The following is a 9,942-nucleotide window of genomic DNA, read 5'->3' on the forward strand; positions in this document are numbered from 1 at the left end:
CACATAGCTTTGAGTGGGGGATCGCCTTGCTTCTCACAGCAGGCAGAGCCCCAACCTGAGAGCTTTAAGGTCTCCATTCTTGTTATAACCCAGCTGTGGGACATCACTTAGTGAGCATCACTGTATTCTCCTTTTGTATAAATTCCAGAGCATCCTTCTCCTTCCTGGCACTCATACAGAAGCTCCTAAACCCTCGGTGTTTCCACTGACTACTGTGGATCATCCACCTTCCCCACAGCCTGGAGAATGTTGCCCTCAAGTCCTGCAACCCAGCAGGCCGTGTGAAGAAAGCAGAAGCCAGAGATCCCAGAACAAGCCTGAACTCAGCCATGTGGTGCAGCCCCAGCAGATTGTGGCATGGATTCAAAAACCTGAAAAGAAACATATCTGGTTACATGTATAACAAGAAAAACAGAAGAAATTGCTGCTAATGTGTACTGGGACCAAAACAACATCGCTTTGGGAGTTGTCTTCCCAGCATTTTTAACAGCTAAATGTACTAGTACCATATGTAAAAATTAATTAATCATTTAAGGAAGGCCACACACTGAAAGTCTCAGTGAACTTATCTTTACTGCTTGTTCTTTCATTGCTGCAGTCCATTAGGGAACTTATCTGAAAACAATGGTTAAAATGAATGTTCTCTAAATACTTTAAGGTGTTGGAAACATTGCAGCCAGCAGCATTTTCCATCCACTGCCTCAAGTCTTGCTTTCCTCTGCTCTTCTGCTTTTACTCGACTGAGTTTCCCTCCTGTAGGTAATTCATTGTAATACCGTCCTTTGGGTGAATCACAAATTGTGTTACTTTAGCAGTTCCCCCTAATTCTGTAGGCTATCATCCTGCCAAAGCTTTTTTCATCCCAAGTTGTCAGCCACTATGATTAGTTGAGCAGGTATAATTACCCTACCACAGACATGGTCAGGTTGCCAGGCTGGGTTTCAGATGCAATTAGCTGCTGACAGAAGTGTTACTTTGCCCCAGAGAGGAAGTAAGCAAAAATGCAAATTTGGGGTCTCTCTCTTTTCCCCACTGAAGGGGAAGAATTCATAATCATGCTGCAGCTCATCTGCCTCTTTGAATCCTTCCTTCCTGAAGGCCTTTTTCCCCCTGAGAAATGGAAGCAATGAATAACAACATTTGTGTAACCTTTACTTTCCTAAAACGGTTGGAGGAGGGCAGAGTATTTGGGAACCGCAGTGCAGATGTGTCTTCTGGATGATTGGTGCCATGATGGACAGGTTAGACTTTTGGTCTCATGTTACATTCCACTGGAATCAGCCCTTCATCCTTCATGATTAATTTAATATTCAGTAACAAATCTTGCTGCATTTCCTTCAGCTCTCTTCTAGATCTCAACTTTTCGGAAGTTTGGCTTTAGCATTTTGGCAGATGCAGAGGTACAAGCAGGCTCCTAACATCCACATCTGTCCTGCAAACCTGACTGAGATTTCTCCCCCTGTTCTTAGATGTGCCCTGGGCAGAAGTCTGGAAAGAAGCCTGTCTGCTTCAACTCTTCCTGCTCCTCTGCCTCCTTGGGCATCCAGCTCTGTGCAGAGATTGGGGCATTTGGAAAAGTAAAGCAGCCAAGCAAGAACTAATCTCAATAACCACAAGTGCCAGGAGGTACAGAAATAAGGTGGGGGCTGCCCCTATTCTGATCCCTGCTTTCAATCCAAGGATACAAATATCTTTGAGTGGTGTTATAACCACAAATATGTTACCAAACACACAATGTCACTTTTCAATCCCATATTCTGGTTCTCCTGCAGTGCTTTTCCCCAGATACTGATGATTCTTTCCATAGATTCATTAACATTCTGATCATCCATTGAATGATATCTCTTCTCTGCTACAGACTGTGAGGGCATTGCACAGGCTCCATCTTAAACTGTCTCACAGTAGAAGGACAGCATGCAGCAAAGTAATGAATGCACCTGATGGGACAGCACCTGAACGTCTGTTCTCCAGAGATTTGTCACGAGCAAACGCTTCCATGTACAAGATTTTATAACTGTAAAATATCATTTTCTGATTCGTTAGGAGAAGCGTCATGATTATAATTACTGTATGAAAACATGAAGAGATGGATATCGACAGCAAGATGTGAGAGCTTCTGATCTTTCAGCCTGCAGATTTACTGCAGTGAAGGCAGTAAAACAGCCAGTATTTATACAAGTGCAAGGAGGCTGGAATCTGACTCACTAGGCATGAGCAAGGCACTCTTAGAAATGCTTATTTTCCAGTAAAAAGGAATCAGGAACTCTTTGGTCTGTGAACTCTCCAAAGCCAAAGTATATACATCCAATGAATCTGAGAAATTGAGAATTCAGAGAAAGTACACCAGAAGGTAAAAAACACAGGTGGAACGTAGGTAGCACATAGAGGCTGTCAAGGTGAGAGCATTCCTCGTTAGCCAAACAAGCAGAAGTCTGCAGTAAAATCAGGCTCTAATTTCCCTATGTTTGTTAACCTCAAGTTTTTGTGAGCTCGTTTCCCCTTGATCCCAGCTAACATTGGCTTTCTAGCCTGAAAAATAGCGCTGACAGGAGCTGCAGTTGCCTGGCCACTCAAAGATCAGGTCTGCAGCCCATGGTAAACAGTCACATACTCTGCTCTGTGATGGTTTTGCAGAGGACAGTAATACCTACAGTTGTAACAGCAACTCAGAGGGAGCAGCATAATTGATAGGCCTGAAGAGCGCAGGTAAGTAGAAAGATTGTATTTATATCCCTGGTGTGAAACCCAATGGGAACCAGACTATTGCACACTGGCTAAAGTGCTTGAAAATTGCCACCAATTCCTTTTTGTGTTGAGTTCTTCAGAGATTTAGTTCATTCCTCCATAGAATCCCACTTAATGCCTCCACAACTCATGTTTAACCATTATCACTAGCACCCAGCTCATAAATGCTTCTTCCTTGTCAGACTCCACTCACAGGAATCAAGGGGAGATGATACTGCTGTTTCCTAATACAAAGCAAGGACAACATTTCACAGCATAGCCTACAAAATCCCAACTCTTCCCTATTTTTTTTTTTTCCTTTTACCAGCCTGGTTAACAGGAGAAATGTGATATTTCTGTACCTTGAAATGACCAGCCTCCTTCGGCTTTGGAGAATAAATTAAAGTTGAGCCAAAGTATACCTCAGCTGCAGCGATGGGCAGATTGATTTGCTTTCCATCTGGGAGATTAAATTCCACTGCCAAAAAAAAAAATGGCACCAGCATAATTAGCTGTCAGTCAAGTTGCAAAGAGACAGACTATGTGGGATAATTGAAAGCCCTGCAGCTTCTCATTACATACTACAGTAGCCCTATTTGCAAATTTCCACCTTGAGGAGGTTCCCCTAACATTGTCAGGTTTGTACTTACTCCTCCTGGCACATTCTTCTGAAGTGAAACAGGAACACTGGGCAGGGATGGATTAATTTTAAGTAATTTTTGCTTAACCTAAGTTGCTGATAATATATTTGTCAACAGCCCCTGACAGCTCCACTAGGCTTTAATTGCACGCAGATCCAAACCACCAGGAGGACGTGGTAGGTCTTCATGCTGCTTATGCCCAGGAGATGCCTTTATAGGCATAAAAATCACCTTCCTGCCTTTTTCTTTCTTTTCTCTCCATGCAATATCCCTCCCTCGTGGATTCTTTTATTCAGCGAATTGTAACTCATAATGAACCTATCAGCATTAGGTATTAGAAATATAAATTTCATATAAAAATAACCAACCTTTCCCCACCCCCATTTCTTGAATTTTGAGCATGGTTTGGCAATTGCTGGGCATACATAAAGCACTGGGAGAGCCCAGCAGCTCTGGTGATCGCAGAGAAGACCGAAGGCTCTTCTTGGTCCTCCTAAAACCATAGGAGTACACAAAACATTCTACTTCTGAGCATAGCAGGGGCCAGCATGGACCATGGTCTTCTTTTTTGGGTGAGTGTGTGTACTTTGTCACCCTTCCCCAGTAACTTCCTTGCTCACCAATAAAACAAGGAGAATCAGGTCCATCATACTTGCCAATATTCCACTTTTAACAGGAAACAATTACTGCCAGCTCCGGCTGAGGGCTTCACCATCCTTTGCTCCCCCAGGGAAGAGGCAAGGCTGTGCCACCTGCCTTACAGCTGGGCGTTCTCCCATCACGTCTGCACTGATACACTTTCATGCCAATGAAGCAGATGTGGGAGGGGATGGGGGAGATGTGGGCTTTGCTTGCCTTTGGAAGCTTCTGAGTTCTCCAAACCAGAAAGGTTACTGCTTCCCACAGAAGAGGGAGCCAGTGTCACACCTCCCACATGGCTCCGAAACCTCTGAGCTAATAAAGCCTGGTCTAATACACTAATAACTCTTAAACCAGAGCTTTCATTATAAAGAGTAATTTATGTTCACCTTTAAGAGCACCACAAACCTGAGCCCTCTTACAAGCAGAGATTTGCCTCTTTGCTCCCAGCTTTGAGGGAGTGCTGTGGGGAGGCTTTCCAGATCTGGTGGGGACTCACTGGTGGGAACTGGGAGCCAAGCTGGAAACAGAACAGGTGGCTCATAAACCACTAACACTCAAGCCACTATCTCACTGCCATGATGTGGGAGACTGGCTTGGCACAAAATAGCGAGACAGAAACTAAAGAAAATGGTGTGAAACTATTTCTGATGATTCCAGCTCTATCAGAAACATAAATGCACCAATCTATCCCATGTCCAGAGGGAGCAAGTTAGGATTTGGCTTATCCTCACGTATGGTAGGAAAGGAAAAATTGCCCCTCTTGTCTGTGTACAATGGCTCTTTATGATTTATGAGACAGTCCTCCTTCTTTTTGCCTCAATTACTCACTTCAAAAGGGGGTGGAAATGGGACATTCCTAGCCCTAATACTAAATGCATGTAGTCAATAAAAAAGAAAAAACTCTGAAAAATATTTAAAGGGAGGGTGCTTAAGTTATTGCAGCCCTTGGGAGCATTAATGTATGTGCCAACAAGTTACTGTATGTGGCTTTAACATGCTTATTTATTCTGCTGTGCTATAAAACTCTGTCTTAAATATTGCCAAAACCTGTTTGCCATGGCAACCCCTCATCACACATGTGTTCCAATACTACTTACAAGCACCTTCTTAAAGACAAACACACAGCAGAATGAATGGCTTGTGACCTACAGGGCATTTTACAAAGTTTTAAGCACCCAAGTAAATATTACTTTGGGCTGAAATATTCCTCCCATGTATTTCCTTCCCCCCCATCTCTTTTCGAGTAGCTCTTTAAGCAGTGACACAAAGCCTGTCCCCTGCTCACTTCTCTCCAAACGGAGCTCTAATGACCTGGACAAAGCACACATCCTGATTTTTACCTTGCAGAGCTCAGGTGTTGCCAATTGGCTGGGGAAGCATGGCAGAAATCAGCTGGTCTTCTGTCCTTTCAGGAGCACTGCAGCTGTTCCTGATGTAATTAGTCATCCCTTGTACTGGCTAAAGAAAATAGATGTTCTCTGTCCTCCCATTCCCAATAAATTTTTGCTCAGCCAATCCATTGGCCTTTAAATTCAGGTATGCACATGTTTGTTATAAAGCCACGTAATGTTAATGTTACACCAGCAGTGCTGCAAGCACCCAGCCCAAGAAAGAGTTTGACTCAGGGTCCTTTTTCCACTGCTTACGTAGTGCTGTGACTTTAAACTGCAGAGAACAACTCATTTCCCACAGCACAGAGAAGATGCATCTCATCAGCAAGTTCTGTCGAGTAGCTACAGGATAGGCTCCTCGATCATCCTCCAGATACAGCACTCTGCTGTGTGGGGATCCCAGCAGGAAACCGGGCCCCTCAGATTGCTTTTCCCAATGTGTGTCACCACTGTATCTCAGTTACATATAGCTCAATGTGAAGTACAACTTCCCCAGCCTTTCTGGGTACAAATCCCACTGGCTCAGCACACAAAGCTTGACTGATGGTGGGCTTTTTAAGAAAAATTATGACTATTAGTTCCACTAATGCCTGTGCTGTAGCTCAGGAGCAAGTTCAGAAGGCTCCAGGCAGGTTCTGCCCTGGGAGCAAGGCTGCCTCTAGGTAGGCCTACCCAGAAAGGGTTCCCTGCCTGCTCTTCCACCTGCCTTCCTTATCACCCACTTCTTCTGGAAGTGTTCATGCTCTTCTCTTCCCATTTGAAAGAGTCTTATTTCATGTTTCCTAATCTCATCACAGGTCAGTACACCTGTGCTGGATGCTGCACCTTTACTCTCCCTGTTTGGAGAGGGCAGAGCTGGGTGTGCAGCCCACTGCTCCACCTGACCAGATATCACTGCAGGAGCCTCACCAGAAACTGAAAGGACCCCACTCATCTGTACAGCCCCCAGAGGGGATTCCCAGGGGAGCCTTACCATCACCAGAATAACACGTAGGTGGAAGCTCATGTTTGGGGCATCCACAGACCTGCTGAACTCACTGGACTCTATTCAGAAGATCTCTGGGAGGATCATAGAATAAAACCATAGAATATCAAATCAGAAGGGACACACAACAATCATCAAATCCAACTCCTGGCTCCACAAAGTACTACCTAAAAAATTACTACTTTAGGAAGGTTGGGAGATATCTTAGTCTTCTGTCACAGTATCATGAGTTTCTCCATAAGAAAGCTGTTTGATCCTTAAGAAAAGAATAGCTCTGAAGGCAGAGTGAACATTACCAGAACAGATCATAGTGACATCTCCTCTCATAGTCAGCTCCAGGGGGATCCTAGATCCTTCCAGCACCCAGGGGTGAAATCCTAGAACGTACCAAAACACAGTTGTTTGAAAAATAAATAGATGTATATAAAGCCAGAAAAGAAAACAGTGTATTCTTAATGCTCCATTATTAACGGTACTCAGTAAGGGATTTTCTGCTTTGCTGGAGCATGTAACAGGCTTAAATAAGAATCCCTATCAGAACATAACTTTGTAATTATGCAGATAACATTTTGCTACTGATATGACAACATAAATGCTCACAAACTGCATTGGCTACACATTTCTCTGAAATACAGAAATGTCTCTCAGCTTGCACTTCAGTAACGACCACAAGCACGTCACCTTGACAAACACTTCAGTCTCCAGGCATTTCATCTTGTCATCCTTTGTTTTCAGTAAGAAGTTCAGCTCCTGCTTCCTGGCACACATCCCCACAGGAGTTGTGCCAGGGATGGATGCTGATTTCCCAGCCCCATGCTATTTGTTAACCATTTCCAGCCTGCATCAATCACACATCCAAGCAAGAGCTCAGGTGCATCTGGTGCTCAGCAGGCACTTCTCAGAGAGAAAACCTTCCGGAGCTCCCAGTAGACACAGTGGTATTTTTGAGCTAAATTTTCCTGTTTTCATCATGCTTGTTTGTAGAAAGTCTCTCCAAAGAGAGCCATCCAAACACACCACTGTTGCTCTTTATCTCCCCAAAATAATGATACAACTTTAGGGGGGATGCAGATGAAATATTCTGTTCCTTTTCTTTTCTCAGTGACTGCTCATGTTTGTGATCTCAGCCACCATCAAGGAATACAAACACAGCACTGACATGCCTCCAAGTGTAAGTGACAGAATGCAACTCAAAATTTCCACTGTGTGGAAATAAAATGTAATAGTTACAACAATTACGTGAAACAATTCCTTCTGGTAAGCTACAACCTGCTTCCTTTCTATTGCAATGACTGTGTTTTATTGCTCTGGCAGTGGGACCAAACCCTTCCAAAGCCAGTCTTATAAACAGATACATCCCTTGCTGGAGAGCTGAAATGTCCTGATTCCCAACACTTCTGCCATGTCTCACAGCTTCCTAAACCCCAACTGGAAACCATCTTGGTATTATACTGTATCATCACAGTATAAGATCATATAAAGTCATGTTTATTGAGTTGCAGAATTGCAGTGCATTTGCAAAATTCAGAAAATATGTTAATGTGTTATTTCTCCTAAAAGCAGACAATGAAAACACACACTGATCTACTCATGCACGTGTTTACTGTTATTTCTGCCCATGACAATGTCTAAATAGCTGTTAGAAAGATTTCCACACTAGAGTGTATATGTTCAGTTTTACTAAAATTCCCATAAATGCATATGAAATCTCTGCTGCCTGGAGACTTCTGAAAACATAGTTCTAACAGGAATCAAGTATCATTGAGTGATGCCTATTACTGCATCCTACCCGCCTGTTCCATTAGAACTTGGAGACATCACACTATTTGCTGTCATTACATAGTGCTGGAGGCATGAAAACTCCCCAGGCTGATTAGCATCTTCAGATTTCTCACTGCAAAGCACCTAATCCGTCAGGAAGGACTGTTGGGTCTCGGCTGATCATTCATTTGTCTCATTGAAACCCTATGACTCCATTTTAAGAGCTTTTTTATAGAGTCGTATAAAGGAGAAAGTGAACTTTTTAACATGTTTGCACTCCACTAAGTCAATACACATAAAAAGAAGTACAACTGGGGTTCTTACATGGATATATGGCCTAGAAGTGCTAAGCTGGTAAAGAGATACAGCTACCAGTTAGGCAAGAGATTAGCATTGGATTGCCTTTTCTTCACATTGCTAACCACTTCCTGGAAGCAAGGGGCATCCAGAAACCCAGTGGCAGCATGAGCCAGATCCCAAATTCCCCAGACAGAGGTTCTACCCAGAAAATTCCTGTGTGTAATCTTTCCCTACATTATTCTCCCAGAATAGTACATCTTACTCTGGTTTGCTGTTGCCTACCTGTTTTTCAGTGTCAGTCCAAAGCCAATGGAGCATGAAGGCCTCATGGCAGGAATTAGAAAATAATCTCTGTTTGGACACACAGAGGAGTCCCATAGTACTTTTTCTATTGGGCCTTACTGCTCAAGAAAAGATACAACTTCAGAATAACAAATAGCCTCTGTCCCATCTCTGGTGCTTGTTGTCTGGTGCATCTTTCCCACACTGATAAAAAAAGCTGAGCCAAGGGAGAGAGAAAGGAAAAGCAGCTTCTCTCTGTTGGTGCTGTTGAAGACAACTGGCTCCTCTCTCTGATACCTGAAAGACGGCAAGAGAAGCATAGAGGAAGCAAGACAGAATACTCTCAGCAGCTGCAAGATGCAGCAAATGAAAGGAACATGTTTTTAAATAGAAACCATCACTACCAGCACATCTGTCAAGTGTGCTTTGCCCCAAAAGTGAATTTTTATTAAGCTCTGTAAAAACTTCTAAATCTAGAACTTTAAAAGCATTTTTTCCATATAAAACAAAAGTTGAAGATGGCAGATCTTTATTGAAAGTCGATGTTAAAGCAAGAGTTTTGCCAAGAGAATAGCTGAGATGAATGCTGCTACGAATTTTCATTTAAACATCTACTTCTTAGGCAGCCTTTCACAAACTGTCTGAAGCTAATCAAGATCTCCCATCCAGATGGCTAATTAAATACCATGAAATAAACATGTACACATCAAGAGAAAAATGTTCATCGGTAAGCCTAAAATTTGCAAGAATCCAGCTGCATTGCCCTGCTCCAACACAGACTTGTGCAAGTCACTTATTATCATACCCATAACCGTATTAAGAGCCTAACTGCTGGAGCTTCAGTTATGATAGGCAATTTGACAACAATCTGAAATATGCTGTACCCAAAATAAACTCTGACTCAAGCAGCACATACAGTGTTTGTCCATGTATTATGAGTTGAACATGTGGAGTAACATAAAATGAGAATTTGAAATGCTTCAAAACTTAATTACCTCAATCATTGCCTTGTTAACTATGCCTAATTTTAATCCACCAACTATCTTAATTTATTTGGGGCAGGTATGTCCTAACTAACTAGTGCAGGGTTATCTGCTAGGGAATGGTGAGAACTACACTGCACTGCCACACTTCGTTTATCCAAGGAGCAGCATTCCTGCTGTGCTTGTCATCTAAGTGGTTTTGTTTAAGATATGACAGGTAGTACAGTTTTACC

General features: G+C 42.9%; 1 long non-coding RNA gene across 3 annotated transcripts; it reads right to left on the reverse strand.

The window, feature by feature from the left end:
- Positions 1–262: 262 nt before the first annotated feature.
- On the reverse strand, positions 263–7,226 carry LOC149915930 (uncharacterized). Of its 3 annotated transcripts, XR_016471490.1 has the most exons (5): positions 7,065–7,226; positions 6,680–6,760; positions 3,087–3,202; positions 2,206–2,313; positions 263–371 (listed from the first exon to the last, which is right to left on the reverse strand). It is a non-coding gene; the product is annotated as an uncharacterized LOC149915930 (long non-coding RNA). The 3 variants fall into 3 exon arrangements; XR_016471491.1 differs by lacking the exon at positions 2,206–2,313; XR_016471492.1 differs by lacking the exons at positions 6,680–6,760; positions 7,065–7,226 and adding an exon at positions 5,348–5,479.
- Between the last annotated feature and the right edge of the window lie 2,716 nt (positions 7,227–9,942).

The sequence above is a fragment of the Phasianus colchicus genome, chromosome 15 (assembly GCF_987193195.1).
Source record: "Phasianus colchicus chromosome 15, bPhaCol1.hap1.1, whole genome shotgun sequence".
Taxonomy (NCBI): Eukaryota; Metazoa; Chordata; class Aves; order Galliformes; family Phasianidae; genus Phasianus; species Phasianus colchicus.